Below are 19,020 nucleotides of genomic sequence, written 5' to 3'. Positions count from 1 at the left end.
AAGCTGAAATGCAGTGTACAACCTGGGACGTCGCACCCAGAGCTGCCTCTGGCTAGGTGAGTGATGAACAGATGGAGCAGTTATTTCTGAGTTATGGTTCTCACTGTCATTCTAAGTGTCCCTTCTTTCTCTTTTAGAGGTCTTGTAGCTGGCTTAAGAGGGCAGATGGAAGCATCTGCCTCAGGGGCAGGTGAGCGGGCAGAGGTAAGGCAGCACATGAGAGTAACTGTCCTAGCTGTGCTGCAGCTTTGGATGCTGCCTCGGCCTATGCTTTTCTTCCTCCTTTGCAGGTGTCTCCCACAGGCTCAGATGAGTAAACTGCACTCTGAAGAGCTGTGTAAGAAGGGGGTCTGGTCATGAGCTTGGCTGGAGCGGAATGGCCAAGTAGTGCGAGGTGACTATGAAGGGTCTCCATCTTGTTTTGCAGGTGCCATGGCAGGCTCTCCACAGAAGTGGCTGAGGATTTGAGATGAGGCCAGAGAGCGACAAGGAGCGGCACATGCAGTGATGGTTTCCAAGCACTGCGCTTGCTTTCTCTTCTGTTTATCAGGTGCTACAGGCAAGGTGGGTTGTAACATCAGTCTTTAGAATTGGAGCAAAGCAGGTCACTTGAATGCTGCATTGTTCCTGAGGAAAGGTGTTGTAGAGGAAAAAGGTTGTCTGGCATGGCAGTTCCTGATGGCGGTCTTCTGTAGGTAAAGAGGTGCCTGGAGCCTCATCTCATGTAGCCTGCGCATGCCTTGAGCATGAAGCCTGCTTTCCAGCAGTCCCTAAAGCTAAGTTGGACCTGAAATGCCCTGTCTGTGTCTTGGGTGGGGTTGTACCTTGGGGTTTGTGTGTGATATGTGCGTGGGGATGACTTTTAAATCAGTGCAGCAGAGGAACAGGATCCAGTAACAACTGGATAAAGAGGCCCCATGTTCATCCTTTTCAGCCTAGCGTGTGCCAGGCAGGGCAGTTCCAGCATGTGTTCTATGGTGTATGTTTGTTTCTGTGTACTATAGCATCCATTTATCAGGTCTTGTTCCCATACTTCTTGGCTTCTGCAGTGCTTGCTGAGCACCATATCATGGGTCTTAAATGGATTGTCTTGTTGGCATGGGACTAGTAATGAAGTGTTTCTTGTCTTCCATTGGGACTTAAAAAGGCTGATCTCTCTCAAGAGCTTGATGTTGTATACATTTCTTGATGGTAGCCATCATGGCCTCAGTCTTGGGCTTGTGTGTGTTCATATACAGTTTAGGAGCCTGCCTCTATGTGGTTTGGGGTCCTGGTTCTGTGGTTTTGGACTAATGTTTCTGGTTTGGGGGGGGAGTGTGGGTGGTGTGCTGCCTGCCCGGCCCGCTGCTGCGCGCTGCCGGCGCAAGGTGCGCTGTGACATTAGTATTTAGAATTGGAGCAAAGCAGGTCACTTGAATGCTGCAGGACATCTGAGAACGGTGTTTTAGCAGAAAAAGTTTGTCTGGTGTGGTGGTGCCTGATGGCAGTGCGCTTCTGCAGGTGAAGAGGTGCCTGAAGCCCCATCCTGTCTAGCTTGTGCACACCTTGCTGAGGATGAAACCTGCTTTCCAGTAATCCAGAAAGCCAAGCTGTGTCTCGGCCTTGAGCATCTGGGGCCTGTGTCTGGGCTTTTGGGCCTGTCTGTAATGTTTGGCACCTGCATTAATACTTTTTTGGCCTTTATCTAGTGTTTGGGGCCTGTCTGGAGCCACTGGGGCCTTTGTCATGGGTTTTGGGGCCTGTCTGTTGAGTTCAGGACCTGCGTTCAGGTTTTTGGGGCCTGTGTCTTGGGGGGGGGGGGGGGGGGGGGCTGAAAAGCTGAAAAACTTTAAGTCCGTTATACCCATTCCTTTTCTTCTTCAGTAGCTATCATTTGTGTATTGCAACAGTGTTTCCTTTTCCCGAAGGGGTCTTTCAAGCTTCAAGATCACAGGCTAGTTGTTTCCCAAATACGGTGGGGCTATTCTTGAACCCCTGTGGCAACACAGTCCAAGTAAGCTGAGTTTTTCATCCTCTATTAGAATTTTCCTATTCAAAGGCAAAGTTTCTGGCCTTCAGTTGCCACAGGCAGGCAGAAAAAGGCATCCTTTCAATCTAGTATCATGAAACAAACTTGTCTGTTTTCTAATTTTTGTCAGAAGGTTATTTCCATCTTTCCTTGTTCACAAGAAACTTTCGCATCCAGTTTTTCCAGCAAGTCCCTTCCTAAGAAGGACCTTGGCAAACTGGGTAAGTATAAAAACTGATGAATTCCAATCATTTTTCCCAATTTAAATTTCAAGCATTGCAAATAAAAATGCCTTTTCCTGTTTCCATGACAACTCTCTCAGATCCATCATCATCACTCTGTCCCAGAGGGCTCGCACCTGTGATTGAGATTTCTGCCTTGGGTTGAGGCAGAACTAGTAATATTTCTACATCCTCTTTCCCTGCTCATTCAACTTCAAACAACTCTGTTAAATACTACATGCCACACCTTTAACACCTTCAACAACCATTTTACCACTTCTTTTATCTTTCTCTAGCCTGTACTTTTCTAATGCCAACACCAAAGGCTCAGTCAGGGGCCAACTTAATTCCATACCTTTTTCCTCCAAGATGCTAAAACAACATATCGGTATACAACATTTCATCCTATTTTCCTTCTCTCCTCCAAAGCAACATTAATTGCAAGATAGTGTTACAGTAGACTGGTCTATGAAGTGGCCATTTAGCTTATATAGTGGCCACCATTGATTGCAATGCTTAATGAAAGTCCTCTTGCTTTCTGTGCCCCCACTTCTAACAATATCCTTCCAATGTGCTAATATGCACCCAAGGAGGCTTTCTTTAAAACATCTTTGTTTTGGATATTACCCATTTCCCTGATTTCCTATTCCCATTTATTTTTGTTCCTTATTAGTTACTGTATCTTGTTTCACTTTCCCCACAAACCTTTTTATTGCAGGTTTTTACTATCTCTTCCTAATCTTCTTCCCACATGTCCCAGTTTCCTGGGATTAAACTCCTCCTTCCACATACAAACTTGACTATTTCAGATTTTAATGAGCCCCATTCCAATCATAAATCCACAGGGCTTTGGGAAAACACTGTAGTACTCAGCCCTCTGTCTTCCAGACAACCACTACCACCTTTTTCACAAAATTTACATTTCAGCGGGACTGAATTTCAAGCTGAATGCCAGTTTTTCTCATGTACTTTTTTAGTAAGCCCCCACAGAACAAGGAATCACTCCCACATATCCATCAATATGGGGGTTTAAAAAGGTATTGAGGCCTAAATAAACTTACTCTTCCCCCTTCTTACCAAATTCCAAGCACTCAAGCCTGAACCACCACAGAAGTGACTCTCTGTTCTATGGCTTTGATAATCAGTCCAGCCCCACCCCCTGATACTTGGGAAACTGACCAAACACCACAGTGAATATACCAAAACTTCTAAACTGTTACTCCTTGTCACACTCAAAACATTGAAGTACAAAAAATAGGATTACAAGATGCACTGCTGGGCCCATATATTGGGCACCACCCATCAACACTCAGATAAAATAGCGCTTCTTTTCGGTCTGTCATGCACTTCGTTTGTCTCTGGCTGTTCCCCTCATGGAGAATACGGAACCGCGGATCAGAACTCCGCACTTGCTTCGCAGCGATGCTGTGTCTCACTCACAGCACAATCATGCAATCACACAAAGAGGCCCCTTGCACTTCTCATTCATACCACAAGAATATATCACTTAATAAGCAAACTTGTTTGTATCATCTCTGGCCATGTTCCTCGTGGAGTAACTCATTTCACAACAATACATTATCTCAAACACGTTATAAATGAAGATACAACTCAATCTGAATTTAGTAATATTTATAAAAGGCAAGTAAACAGCACTGGGTGCGTGGGGAGTCTATGCTCTACCAACACGCACACACAACCGTCAAACTTTCTAAATATATAGAACATTGCTTTTACATATTCATAAGAAATCCAAGTACGCCTATACATATGTACAATCAGAAAAGGTATCAATTGAAACATAAACATGGCAAAGTTTTCCGAATTTTGGCAAGTAATTAACGAACAATCCTTTAAGTCTATTACTATTAATGTCCACGACTAGGGGAGCATAGCTGGAGTTGGTAATCCTGGTTGAAGTGCTCCCATATCTTCCATGACTTCATTAATTTTTCTCAGATCATATAATGGTCTCCATTTTCCATTCCTTTTCTTGATTACAAGCACCAGAGAATTCCAGGGCTAGTCGTGGGAACAATATGTCTCGCTTTAAGTTGTTAAGCAACTCGGCCTTCGGGCCTTATGTATCCTATTCCTCCCGGATCGAAGGGAAACAGGTACGGCTTCTTTTCAGGGCCTATAGGGCCTGGATCAAAAGGAACGTCCAGGTCACCAGGGGGCGTAATAGCAAAGGCCTGCGATGGCAGTAGCGGCGGGGGGGGGAGGTGGTGTAGCAGAAGGATCGGTGGACGAGACCGCAGCTCCTTCACTATCTGGCAAACCACACGTTTCTGATTGTGGTCACACATGGCTCTTTAAGGCCTCAAAGACTGCTCGCCAGGTGCCAAGAAATCCCACCGCAACCCTGTCCTCTCTAGTAGCAGAGTCCCACACCTTGAAGTCAATTTGGTCCCACGTTTCAGGATCATAAACTGTCTGAATAAGCTGTAAGGTTACCAGAACAGTCTTTGTTTCTAAGGACGTATGATTCCCCATAATGCACAACTGCTTACCTTCGGCCAGTGAGGGACAGTTGTGTGTGCGGTCTGCTTCTCTCAGCTTGAGCTTCCTTCCAGCTCCAGTGCGCCTATTTCCAGCGACTTTCTATACGAGCTTCTTTGAGCTGTTTGCTGAGTTTGGCTGAACCTATCTTCATTAGGCGATCAAGGTCCCTGTTCTGTTAGCCTGTCCCTGTTCCTGTTGTTCATGTCCCTGTTTGTTTTCTTCAGGTCCCTGCTCGTTTTCTTCAGGTCCCTGTTCGGGTGCCATTTGTGGCATAACGACCGCACGGACACCAGGGTTCTTTTAGGATCAGTAACTGCTACTACTTTATTGATGACAGAACTTCATCATATCGTGTTGCATCCCATATTGAGGACAGGCTCCCTTCTTATACTATTCGCCCCACGGCAGTCCTTTTCCACTAACTCTTCATTGGTCAAACAACTTTGCCCGGCAACCAGCAAACACCCAGCAACTTCTATGCCTTAACGGCTGGAGAACAAGCAACTCCAGGCGGCATGGCGTCTCCTGAATCACCCTTCTTTGTTCCCTCTAAACTCTTTACATTCCTGATGGCCTCATCGTTAAGAGTCTGATGTTATCACCAACCATGGGGCTTGTCGACCCCCATGGCCACACTCCCACATCTCCCCCTTCTTTATTAACATCAATCATCTTCTTGACACGAATTGTTACTCCATATATCACACACATACGCTTACACAAATGCTTTCAACATGAGATACCCAGACATCTACAAATAAGACATACAATTATTAACACTCCAATTAATATCCCTCCAGCAGCTGCAAATATTACCCAGGTAACCTTGTCACAATTGTGAGAGGCCTGCTTACCCTTCTCCTGCTTCTTATACAGTCATTAGCAGGTCCGTCCTGGCTCCCAAAACTGGGATGCAGCATTAACCTCGGATTTCTTCGATCTGCTCCCAAGATCGCTAGCGGCTGTTCCATTGGTCAGCAAATCCCCCTTGACCACTCTATCGGTCAGCCTGTAGGGTACCCTCCTCCCTTACAGGGACTATGCTGCACGCTAGACGTCTCTGCGCGATTTACCAGCTGCCCCAGCCACACGTACGACTTATAGGCCCTTCCTCTACTGTTACACATACTGTTTGTCCACGGTCCAGCAGGTCGTTGTCTGCCCCCGCAGTGAGCGGCCGAGCAGCGGAGTTCCTCCAGGGAATTGTGCCCTGTGCGCGCTAGGATATCCGCGGCGCGGCCACTCCTGTGGACAGGCAGAGAGCCTCCTGCCTGGCTCGCCAAAATGATTCGTGGAAGAACTCTATAACTCAAAGCAAATAAGTTATAAAGTAGGTATGTGGTTTATTTCGGCGTAGCTCCCAAAGGCATGCGCACCGTAATGCGGCAACTTGCTTTGGTTATATGCAGTAAAGAGTTACATATGTATGAAGTTTCCCAATACACCTATACATATTCATAACCTATCCCCGCTTTGTATTAAAATTAACTCCAATGAGTCATTCCATAAACTCCTCCCATCTGCGCCTGCGCAGTGCCTTCTGGTGGTGGTTCTTGGGGGTTGTGAGGATGAAGTCAATAACTCCTCTTCATCACCACTAGTTGACCCCCTGCCTTTGCACAGACTCAGCTGCTCCTTGGTTCTTGTCCAAACCACAAGGTCCGTCTCATCTGGTTTTTGAGACAGGTTCCCCATTTTTGTCAGGAAACATCTTCTGTGAGGGGCCCCAAGACTCCTTGTTTCAGTTAATTTGCACAGTAGTAAGCAAAGACACTCAGCAATATCTATTTTAAAGCGATTAAGCAAGCCCCCATTCTTCTATCCCTGGCTTCATTAGGGGGTTGATATTAAGGATTAGGATTGTTGTTAGAGTTGTTAGGGTTAAGGGGAATAAGGATTTTAGGATAAGGGGATCAAGGTTGTGGGAATAAAAATGTTGTTTTTGCACAGAGTTACATTGTTTAGAGGGAAGGAATGTGGTATTGAGGTATGCTTGCACTGACAAGAAAGCTTAACAGAGACCTTGGAAAATGCAGACAATCAGAATCCTTAGATCAATTAGGTGGAAATCACGGTGTAAGAAACATTACCACCTCAAAGAGTAAAAAAGTCAAAAGAAATTTGACTTATAACAGGCCAGCAACTGAAAGCCATGTATTGTCTGTGAAGCACTGGATAGATTGTGAAACTGGAATACCCAGTCAATGGGGAAACGGGAGGGTCCTGGTTGTCAAGGAAAAAAAAAAAATATATATATATACTGTGTTATGGAACTAGTAGGCGCACTCTGCTTGTGGGACGCCCACCACCGCAATCGAGAATAAAAATGCTTTACTGAGATCCTTGCCTGAGCCTATGTTATTGGCTACAGAGTGTTTCTCAAAAGGTGTTAGGGTTTTACGATTTCAGGGCTAGGGCACTAAGGTTGGGTTTCAGGGTTAGGGTTTTCAGGGTTTAGGGTTAGGATTTTAAGGTTTTTAGGGTTGGAGTTGAAACGATTAGGGTTTTAAGGGTGTGGGGGTTAGCATGTTAGGGTTTTAGGTTTTTTTGGGGTTTTGGTGTTGATAGGGTTTTTAGCGTTAGGGTCTTAGCGGCTTTTTTGGTCAGGTATTTAGGGTTAGGGTTTTAAGGTCTTATTTTTTAGGTTAGGATCGTTAGGGTTTTAAGGTCTTAAGGGTTAGGGTTTTAGGATTTTATGGTTCTAATTTGGTTAGATTTTTGGTTAGAGTTTAGGGTTTCAGGGGTTTTGGCTGTGGGTTTCAGGGTGTTAAATATTTTTGGGTTACGGTTTTTAGGGTTGGGGCCAGAGGGGAAGGGGCTTTTCCTCAGGGTCGAGGCCGGAGGGGAAGGGGATTTTTTCCTCAGGGTTGGGGCCGGAGGGGAAGGGGCTTTTCCTCAGGATTGGGGCTTTTCCTCAGGGTTGGGGCCGGAGGGGAAGGGGCTTTTCCTCAGGGTTGGGGCTTTTCCTCAGGGTTGGGGCCGGAGGGGAAGGGGCTTATGTATCTTATGTACCGTGCCCAGGCTAACTTGCTCAGATAGCACAGCTGTTAAGTGATCAGTCATACACCATCTACAGCAAGTCTGGGGGCTGTGGGCAAAAAGGTCGTGTATGGAACATACTTCTTTGCGTCTGTGGGAGCCGTGTACTTTTTTACAGGTATACTAAGGCTCACAGAAATACGTATGTTGTTGGTTAAGAACGGCAGAGCTGCTGATGGTTGGCCACAGCAAGTTAGTAAAGCTTTACTTTGGTGTGCCTGTTACCCCTGGGTGACTGTCAGAACAGAGCTCTTCAAATCTGGTGGGACTGCACGCTAGCCAGAGGTTTGCTGAAGCCTTTCTTGCTCTGAAATGCTTCTCTTTTTTGCCTTTTCCTTCAAAACTCTTATTTTGGTATTTATTTTTTTTTATTTTTTTCAGTCTACTTGCTCATGGAAGTTTTCTATGCTGTTGTTTCATGTTGGGGTTGGAAGAATGTCCTTTCAACTGAAAACAGTAGTTCAATGTTCTGTTGCAACTGAAGTACTCGAAGCAGATATGACCGCCTGCATGCATAGTGACTTGTAGCACAGTCCAATTTTTAACAGGATTTACTTAAGGTAGTGTTCAGTGTTTATCATTTTTGTACAGAACAGAAACCACAATTACGTTTCCTGTGCAATAGCAGGCCTTTCCTAAAACTTAATTCTGACCATGGTTTCATGACAGTACTGGTTTGAGTGCATCTGTCTTAATTGTTGTTCAATGCATTTGTTTTGTCAGCTGAAGGCAAATTACAAGACACATGCTACGCGAAGACAACATGACACTTAATTGTTTTAGGTGGTATGTCCAGCTGCTGTCACCGCAGGGGGAAATTGTCCGGGTTTTGGGTAGAACTTTTGAAAAGTCCCAAGACTGCTCCATTTAGGGAGAAATATTTTACCTTTAACCAAGTGCAAATGAGGGCTTCCAGGGATTGTAATAATGTCTCAAGTTGAATTTGGCTCTTTTGCAGCCCATCAAAAGAAGTCGTCCTTGACAAAAACAATATTTTAAATATCTGCTCACAAGCTCTGGAGCCAAAGGGTTGCTATTTCATTTGGCTAAATACCTTCCCAGGAACAAGGCAGACCTGAAGCTGAGCCAAAATAAGCCCTAGCAGATGCTTAGCCTAGAGAACACTAGACTGAACAGCTAAAATTGTTGAAAGAATTGGAAGGACAGCCAGCCAGTTCTGCTCCTGATTTACTGTGTGGGCAAGCAGCATCCCTTCTGTCCCAGTGCTCTGCCAGCTACAGGACCTCTCTTGTCCGCTTGCCACCTCACTTCAGCTTCTAGGGCTTAACCCAGTTCTTGCTATAGTCAACAACAGACCTTCTGTTCATGACAGCCGAGGAGTCCAATGTCATCCTTTCCTAATGGACTCTGTTTAGCTTGAATAGTGGGAACTCTTTGTATCAAGAGGTTCTGCTGTGGCTTTTCATTCCTGCTTTTCATAACAAATCTAATACTGGAGCTTGCAATAATAATAATAATAATAATCAGATGAGATTCAAGAATTGTGAAAGCTGTGCTACTTTTATAATTGAGATTGATCTAATTGGCTACACGGATCTCCTTTCCTTCCCATTTGCTGGTTCTGGCCTTGTCAGTCCTCGTAGGATGCTGTCTTGGTGCTCAGATCTGGTGAGAAAGCGACTAACTTTCCTGGTGTGTTTTTTCTCAGTGCAGTGTAGGGGTTTGGGACTCTGAGGCAAGGACAGAACAGGACTGTGGTGGCCAGCAGCTGGATTGGTTGGGGTTGTTGTAGAAATACAGCCTGATGATGCTATTCTAGGACAGTTTCTCTGAAACTGCAGCTTAAGGACTTGGTCATTTACCAGATCCTGGCAGTGAGACGAGGTGAGGACAAACAAACCAAACAGCTTTCCTGGGGCACAGAGATGTTTGATCAATAACCAGAACTGTTCAGACTGGAAGCACAGATCTCACCAGGATCTAAGCAGCTAATCGCTGCTCTTCTGGAAACAGGCAGTCACTCTAGATAGCTTTGTTCGAGTTAAGAAATAGCAAGTGTCAGCGCTCAAGGCGAAAGCTAAATATATGCTAGTTGTGCTTTATGCTGCAACAGAGGCTGGGACAGATTCTTATCTCGCTGACTTTGGGGTATGCCTGGAAGAGGTCTTCTGTCTGGTGTAACTTATACCAGGGTGTCTTGTGAAATTGACGTTTTCTGGAGTTTGAGGGGGAGAGGAGTGGTGAGGAAAGAAGGGCAAGTGGCAAGGATACCAACCCTGTTCAAAAATATCTAAATTCAAAGCAGCAGGTGTGTTTTTGTATGTGTGGCTCTATTTATTTAGGCTAGCTTTGGCTCTGGGTTTCTTCCTCAGACAAAATTCAGAAGGAGCTTTGCCTTAACTGCTCCTGTGAAGCCTTTGCCCATGGAAATCATACAATGTGATTAATGCTCCTTTATATAAACTCCAGCATGTCCGAATCTAAGGTAATCTTCTTCCATAACTGTAACTCCAGGATCACAGAGGAGAATGGTGGTGGGAGAAAGACATGGATTAGTTCAAAATGGGAGTCATTTGCACTTAAAAATAGCCAGTGTATGCTTTGTCAGAAGCATGCTTTTCTCTGACATTGTACAACCAACTAAGAAGAGATTAGCGTCCAGGCTGTACTCGTGGTGAACGGGAGATGTCCTTCAGAAGGTGTTGGCTCACGTTGTCTCCAGTATCTTTTGTTGGACAAAGCGGGTCCCAAAGGCACTGAGCTGGGCTTATCGCAATCATCTGGGTAAATTATTATCCTGATAGTACTCTAATGAGGTGGCATAAGCAGGCAAAGTTCTTGGGAAGTCAGGACCCAGGGGAATACATTGGAAAGCTCAGCTTGACTAAGAATATCTGACTCCCCCTAGAAGTCAGTACTAAGTATGTAGCAGTGCTGGGTTACCAAGAGTGCATCTGAGGAAAGAGCCCTGCCAGAAAACTCTCGTTCCCTGTGTTTCCTAGGGGTCAATTTAGGCACATCTTGAAGAAGATTGCTGCACTGCAGACTGCTTGGTTTGTATGGCTTGGCTAGGGCTGCTATTGGGGGACGTTTGAACTTTGATTTGCTTACTGGTCCAGATCTTGTGAGGTCTGGTAGAAGAGGCTTTCTCTGTCCTATGTTTAAAAAACCTTAGTGGCTTGTGGTAAAAACTGGAGTATTGGCTTCAGCTTTGAGTTAATGAAAGCACAGCAACATGCCACAGGATGCAGCAATTGACAGACTATATACTAAGAATTGTTCAGTTCCTGTGGAAGTGGGAATAAACCTCTGATACCTGATATTAAAGAACTCCTACAAGTTTGGCTAAGGCTCTTCATTTAACAGTGCTGGGTCTAATACGTAAGTTAACCATTCAGGTTCCATCTAGCAGAAACTAGATGTGGTTGATTTGAGGTAACTACAAGAAACTTTATCTTCAGAGAGGGACTTAATATAATCTGAAACCAGCTGTCTCTCAGGGTAGACAAAGTCACAACAAGAAAGAAATGCTGCTCATGGGATAGAAAATGCCATGGGGAAAAAAAAAAAAAAAAAGATGGTTCAAGGAGCAGGCATGTTATTCTCTGTAATGGATGCACATGTTTTTCCTCCAGTTCCTCTCTGACCTTGTGCAATATTTCAATTCAAAAAAACCTAAATTGCTGAGATTAACTTCTTTGGTGTGTTTTGGGGTGTTTTGAGTGCTACCATTAAAAAGACATTCGCAATGCTCCAAGCACTTACTGCTGCTGTACAAAACCAGAGTACAAGCAGTATTTATTCTGGAGCATTGTTAACTTGCAGTGTTTCTGGCACATAGGAAATCTTAGCTCACGTGTATACAAGTTCAGAATTGAACCACTGCTTACAGCAATGTGAAAATCAGAAAATTTTACATGCCCCCTTGGAAATGGCAGCTGCTGATTGAAGTCACCTGTTTGCTTCTTACACAATGAAGTGCTGAGCAGCACAGAACAGCTGAACAGAATAGAGATGACTCCAGCTCTACCAGTGTCTTCTATGTCATTAATGTGATCTTACCTGAAGATGTGCTTGGGTTTCTCAGTTTTCTTGGACTTGAGATTGGCTCACAATTTAGCACAGATAAGTGCACTGGCAACTAGAAAGGAAACAGATGCAACAATACCTCTTACTTGAGACCTTATACCAGGGATCTGTGTTCCTCTTCTACTTCCTTTTGTTGTTGTTGCATGGGTTGGAAGTGAGAAGGGTGAGGACACAGATGAATTAAGAAACATAATGGCTGCTTTCCTCTTGCAGCTCCTAGCAAATTAGGGTATGCTTCTGAAAGTCTGGTATGACACAGATGAGACCAATTTGTTCCTCGGTTAAAGATAAATAACAAATGTACCTGTAAGCATTTTTTCTGATCATGTTTATGCAATTTATCAAATCTATGTGATTTACAATCCTCCTGTAAGTGGAGGACAACATGTTTTAGGGTAGTGAAGACCTTAGTGCTCTGGCAGCTGATTTTGATCCAGCTAATAACAGAATTTCAACTGCTCTTGATTGATCCAAGACTTTTCCCATATATGACGAGCAGCACTTGAAAGTCCTCAAAACATTACTTCAGAAGTATTCTGTTTCTAGATAAACTTTTTTTTTTTTTTAAGCTGGACTTACTCTTCTGAGTCTTCTAAAGCATTGTTCGGGCTTCTGAACACGTTCATTGAGCACTATATTAGTGAGAAAGGTAGAATTGTTTTCTATAGAAAATTACGAGATTGTTTCTGTTAAAAGCTGTCATACCTCCACCTGCCTGAATATGACATCAGGGTAAGTCAGCTAATAGCATAGTATTGAATAAAAAAACTCTTTCTTACTTAGGATGAATTGGAGGGTTTTTTTTGTTTGTTTGTTTTAAACAGCATTGTTTGTGTTGCATCCTCTGTTTTAGCTGAAGTTTCCTATGCTTGGTTTTGCTGATGGATTTAGTGGTATTTCTGTCCTACAGGAATAAATTAAAGTTTACCTCCCTTTATGGTGTAAGTGGCCTCATGTGGTGGGACTTCAGGTCAATGTTGAGTTGTATTGGGAGAAAAAGAAGGCTGTATATCAGCTCTCCAAGTGCCTGTCCATATGACTGAGTCTGACTAGATGAAAGTTGATGGCTTTGTTTTGCAGTTGTTCTCAGGACTTCATGTGGGAAAGTGACCTTCTTTGTTGGGATTCCTTGCCTCTGACAGCTGTAAACACATAGCAAGTAAATAGGAACTGCCACATTTAGTCAGTTTGTGTTTCTAGGCCAGTACCTTTCTCTCCATTAATACATACTTGCAATTCCTTCTAGGCCATTGCAAGGGTTGGGAAGATACTCTGTACCATGAAGGTGTCTTCCTGAAGGAATAAAAAAATGTTAGATGAAGTACCAAAACTAATATGAAACAAGTCCCTGAGTATGCCATCTGTTCCGTTTTCAAATAAAGGGATGTGGCTTAAGGACTGACTCCATGAGCATCTGAAGAATTGACAGATCCACCCTCAACCCAAACATCTCTAGGTGGTTCTCCTGCGCTCGGAGGGAGGGAACCAATTCCAGGAGAACACTCCCCAGCATGTTATGCAACCTGAGCATGCAGGCATTCGAAGCATTTCCCATAGGTGATCATGATGTTTTCAACTCCCTAAAGAGACCAGCCTTAGCCTCCACTTTGATGAACTTTGGCTGCCTTCCTGCTGTTTTGGGAGGTGAAGGGAGTAGCATCTAATCACTTCTGCAAAACCCTGTTTAACATCATGGTGTGTGGCACTGTCGAGATCCCACAAGAAGGGATACTTGCACCAGATAGCAGTAAGGCAGAGCTGGCAAACAATAGTGAGCCAGAGGAGCTGAGAGTTTTGATCTGCAGCATATAGAGAACCTTATAAGCCATGCTTTCTGTGTGCAAGACTATGCTGTTTATTGACACATATAGGTTTGATTTTTAGGACAGATCTTGGAAGTATCATCAGATGTTTGAGACCACCAGTCAGCCCAGTGGTCCTCAGTTTTGTTGAGAGGGCATTTGATACAAACAAAGATCAATACAGGAGGGCATTTACAGTGAAGAACATACAAGTGATAGTAGAAAGGTAGGGTTTTGTGTCGACTCAGTATATCCAATACCATTGATTTGAAGATGTGTACCATAGTTTTGCTTTCTAGCAGGCCGTCCGCCCTCTTGAGATGGAGAAGGACCCAAGTGTTTCCTGGACTTCTGGGGGCTAGGAACAAGTCAGGAATTGGATGAAATGTGTCCAGTCTAATGGATAACTGATGGAGTGGGGGTGATACTAATGTTAAAACATGAAAACTGAAGCATTCTGGGGATTGTCTGTAAAATTTCTGAACATATCAGGTGAGAAAAGCTCTAGTGGGAGACCAAAGCAAAAGGGTAAGAAAAGAGATGAAAGAACTTGTAACTAATATTGCCTGTGTCTCTGACTCTGGATGAACAGCAAGATCCAGTTTCCGTTGCTGTTGGGAATCTTTCAACTGTAAGAAAAAGAATCTGTGAAGAAGAAAGCACATAAAACTGTAAGATGGTGGTGTGCTAAAATCCTTGCCACAGCTAAGAAATATGAAGTTGGTCTTAACATATCTACTTGCTAATTCCTCTGTTGAATTCTTGCTGCTCCTTGGAAAATTCTGCCTCTATCAATCAACTTCTTTATTCAGGAAAGCACTGTGTTTACAGTTCTGCAAAGAATTACTGTGGGTTTCCTTCAGGCTTGTAAACCAGCCATTTATTTCCTTTAGTCGTAATCTTATGCTTGCAAGAAAAAGGGTTTGGAGACTTGAAGATAGGCTGAATTGTCTTCCCATTCCTTCAAAGCATGGTTGCAGGAGCTGTCTCTGCTGCTTATTACTAGCATCCTGTTACCTTATTACTACCATCCTGTTACCCATGTTACCCTTAATGCTGAGTTTGCTTTGTCAGCTCTAGATGGGCTGCTCTTTCCCAGTTACTGTTGGACTGGAGATGGTAAGGGTCTGGCAAAATCACTTAAACAGTTGCGTTGGTTTAAATACCTGGATCTAACCACAAACTTCTTTTGATCATCTTGTAAACATAGGTCTGTATTTCCTATCTTCCCATCATATGCATAATTATAAGCTCTTTAGGATAGTGACTTTTCAGCTCATAAGGCTTTGAGGGTCGCTCATAACCCTTAAGCACAGTATCAATGCTGTCACCAATAAAATGAACCCAAGTCATTGGCCACTGGCTCATTATTCAAGCCACGGAGCACAGTCAGAGCTGATACTTGCGGGGAGCATATCCTAACTGAGCTCTTGGTGTAAAGCAAAACACTATTTCTTGCTATTCTTGACATCAGCTAAATACTGTTATGGTGTGGTTTGTTTGTCGTTGTTTGTTTGTTTGTTTTTCCAGCCAATATTATTTTGAAGGATGTTTCCTCTATTGTGTGTTTCATCACAGAGTACTCTGTTGCATTAGCAAGTCAAAAAAAAAAAAAATCTAGCTCAAGTTTACTGTTCTGGAAATGCAATTTCTACTGGTATGAGCTAAAACTTTTCCAAAAATAACTGAGGGTTACATGGAATATACAGTTCCATATACAGTTCTTTTTTGACATTAGGTATATCTGGCATTATATGTTAATCTAAAAGATAACTGATACAATTAAAGTAGCTCAACACCATCTCCAGCTGAGAGAAAAAAAAAATTTATACAGTATAGCTCTTGGGCAGTTTGGATTTGTGTCTTTTGGAACAATTTCTTTTTTTTTTTTTTTTTTTTTTTTTTAAGTTGGAGACCAGTTTGGAATTTTGGATCCTGTTTGCTAAGTTTAAAATATGACTGAAAGGGCAAATCTGGCATGTAGGTTCTCTGTGTCTGCTGGTTCAGAATTTAGTGGTAGGAGTTATTCTGAGAATCAATTCAGTAGCATTTTTGGAAAAATAATCTGATATTAATAGAATATTATACAATGAAACTATACGTGGCTGATTCTGTACCTGACCCCTCCATGCCCAGAAATTTTTTTTGCAATTGTCTGTGTGCTGAAATAACTGCCCGGAGAGGAAATTGGATAAATGTTTTCTGTCATGATACCTGTCTGAAAAGGGTCCGAGTCACTTATAGGGTGATATGGGACACCTTCCATATAGATAGCAGTTGTTGCTGCAGAGCTGGTTGGGCATACTGACAGGAGCTATGCAGTTAGGTGTGTTCTGCTGAGCACAAAATTCTTCAGAAAATCAAAGCAATTGCTGCAGAATGGAAAACTACTAAATAAGTGCACCATAGAAGACGTGAGGGTATAAACTTAGTATCTAGTCCTTCTCTTCATTCCTCATTTAATTTCCCCTTAGGGTGGGTACCAGTAAAGTTCAGCTTAAGTCATGAGCCCTAAATTTGTCAAAAGTACTTGAATAGAATATTCAATCAGTAAATATAGGTGACCTGAAAGACAGAGAAGATGGTTTGTGATAGGCATGTGAAAAGTCATATTGTTTAACCCTGCAATGGAGTTTGTGGTATTTGGGGTTGACCTTTCTCTTTTGGCAATGGAGAATATTTTCCAAAATAGGCACAAGCCAGGAAATTCCTACTCCAGAACTCTCTGAGTTGAGTCCATTCCTAGCAAGGGTTCAGATTTAAAGCATCCACTGTCTTGAGATGCAACTTCTTATCCTTTTCAGATAAGGAGTGGGGTTATTCTCTTGTAGTGAATTAAACAGCAGAAGAGAATTCTTATTCATATGTATATTTTTTTTTTCTAGAGTTCTGAAATCTATTGCTAAGTTGATGAATTATCTCATTCATCCCCAATCACTTTCGCATTTCTGCCCTTCTCCACCACCACCCCCCAGTTCCCAAATGTCCAGATTTTATTTTAATCATCATTTACCTAAAACCTATCTAGCTATGACCTTAGAAATACTGTTAGTACAACTGATTACAGTGCCAAACTCTGCAATAATTCTTTCTCCCTTCCCCGTTAAGATTAAAATAGGCAGTGCAGTGGCAATGGGGAACATCTTGCATGCTTGACAGATACAGAATGGTATTTTGGTATGCTGGCTTACAGCAGGGCCAGGAGTTAACCTGGTTGGAATAATTGGCAACCAGCAGAGTCAGAGGTCGCCTTGATAGAGGTCTGTTTCTGATGAAGGTCATAAGGTTTTGCATGCTATATTTGCAAAAAGAAAAAAAAAAAAAAAAAAAAAAAAAACAACACAAAATAATGTGGCCCAATAGGCTGTTGTTTGCTACTTCCTACCACATGGAAGACTTGCATGCAGATGGCTTCCATGAGATAACGTACAAGCAGAAAGAAGATGGTTTTCTTGTTTTACTCACCCTTTAAAAGCATCCTCTCAAGGGAGTTGTGGATGATGACTTTCAGAAAACAAGGAAAACTTCGCTGCTGGTAGAATAAATCAGAAGGCAACAGATAGCAGAACTCTCACCTGTTAGCCAAGTTCAGTCTGTTTCTGGCTTTTCCCTGCATGTGGTTAGTCCTTGTCCCATTCTCTTTTGTTTCACAGCTGTGGGACATGTAGGACTCACCATGACTTAAGCATTGATCTGAATACGTAGTTCCCAGCCCTATGTTCTTGTAAATCTGGTGTCCATTAAACACTGCCTAATGGGAGTTTTGATCCAGATTGACTGTAGATTACAGCCAATAATAAACAAAACAAATTCCTTTCCCTTGATGGCTGGTAGGTAGTATTAAATGATGGCAATGATATTCACCTGCTTGTCAAAAAAAATTAATCACCTCTGTGGGCTCCTAACAGATGTAAATGGGGGAATGTCTGGCTTAGTTGATATAATTACTGTTTGTTGTATAAACTCTGAAAACTGCTTATTGTTAGAGAAGTGGTGGGTGTAGCAATTACTCTCAAACAGGCTCTGTTAATTAAACAACAAAGATTTTGCCCAAAAAGGCAGTTAAGAAACCAATAAAAATGAGCAAGTTTGAAGTTACAGGATCACCTCACCGTTTACAGCAAATATTTCTTAGCAGCAGAAGGTGGTGCCAGTGTCACTCTGTCATTCACATTATGCAACGGACATAGTAGAAAACTGCCCAGGCTCAGCGGGACCTGAAGATGTGCGTTCCTCAGGTGGCCCCTTCTCTGCCCTTTGCTTCTCTGTCAGTAACTGGTTTGTTCAGTAGCACAGCTTTACGGGGCACCAAGCCAGAGGGTTCTCTGCTGTGCTTCCTGGAAACCTGATAGCCTGCGCTACTGACTCTATAGAGTTTGGTTCCTTCTTTTCTACGCAGACTTCCAAACCATTTGTTCATTTGCATTCTGCCAGAAGATACGCTCCTCCAGGCAGTCGAGACAATACTCTGCAGTGCATAGTGCCAATGCAGAGAATGAGAGACTGCAGCTTCTCATGAGATGCTTTGGAAGAAGTCGTGCATGTGTGTTGGAGAATTTTTACATTTTTGCAGAAGTGGATAGGGAAAGGCTTTTGCAGAAGAGTGCAGGGTACATCACAGCAAACTCAGAGTAGAACACCACATGGTAATGACACTAAGTCATCACCAAACATTTTAAGGCCTTCCTGGAAGGCTGTTCCAGTGGTCTGTGTGTACTGCCTGAGAGGAGTTCGAAACCAGACTGGCAACACTACACATTTGACCTGCCCTTCTGCAGGCCCAATGTGAAGGAGAAGGTTGTTTAGTGTAGTTGGTAGTCGCATGAGTTAAAAAGGATCTTTAGTTGCCCAAATTCATGGCATGAATGCAAGACATATTTGAGAAGTAGCTTAAGTGGTAATTTGTTCTTGCTCTTTCTTATGATTTCCTTTATCTTTAAGCTTTCCCTTATACACATTATTGCAAGGTGAAAACAGGAAAAGGAATGAGAAGAAAACACAGAAACAAAGGCTAAGCACTGAAGGTTGAATAGCATTGCCATGCTGATTTCTATGCTTGCATAACATAATCTGAAATGCTGGGAGCTGCTGCATTCTTTGTGCTCTGTTTTTTTTAATGTTGCACCTTGCATAACATTATACATAACACATAAATGCATAACATTGTTCATATACTGCAGTTTAAGGAAACTCCCATAGAATCATGACTCCACTTAAGAGCAACAGGAATCCGACAAGTTGCTTTTTTCTTTTTTTCCTGTTTAACACTTCCGATAAGCGTGTTTAATTCTATTAGGAAACCTCATACCACTTGTGGATTTTTTGGTCCCCCCTTTCCCTTTTCAGAGGGAAGAAGTAGCTGGAACTGTGAACGCTTACTTTAACTGGTTACTGT

The 19,020-nt window shown here is 42.9% G+C and overlaps 1 long non-coding RNA gene across 3 annotated transcripts in view; it reads left to right on the top strand.

The window, feature by feature from the left end:
• Positions 1 to 19,020, top strand: part of LOC118255499 (uncharacterized) — a 51,455-nt gene continuing 32,435 nt past the window's right edge. For 2 of the 3 annotated variants that reach the window (XR_007708538.1, XR_004780975.1), the window contains exons 1-4: positions 1 to 56; positions 138 to 204; positions 291 to 337; positions 428 to 564. This is a non-coding gene — a long non-coding RNA (uncharacterized LOC118255499). Of the gene's footprint in view, positions 57 to 137; positions 205 to 290; positions 338 to 427; positions 565 to 2,141; positions 2,230 to 19,020 lie in introns of all 3 variants that reach the window. The other variant, XR_007708537.1, reaches the window with a different exon arrangement.

Source organism: Cygnus atratus, chromosome 7 (assembly GCF_013377495.2).
Source record: "Cygnus atratus isolate AKBS03 ecotype Queensland, Australia chromosome 7, CAtr_DNAZoo_HiC_assembly, whole genome shotgun sequence".
NCBI classification, from domain to species: domain Eukaryota; kingdom Metazoa; phylum Chordata; class Aves; order Anseriformes; family Anatidae; genus Cygnus; species Cygnus atratus.
The sequence above is the reverse complement of the archived record's forward strand: the minus strand, read 5'-3'. Positions and strand labels throughout refer to the sequence as shown.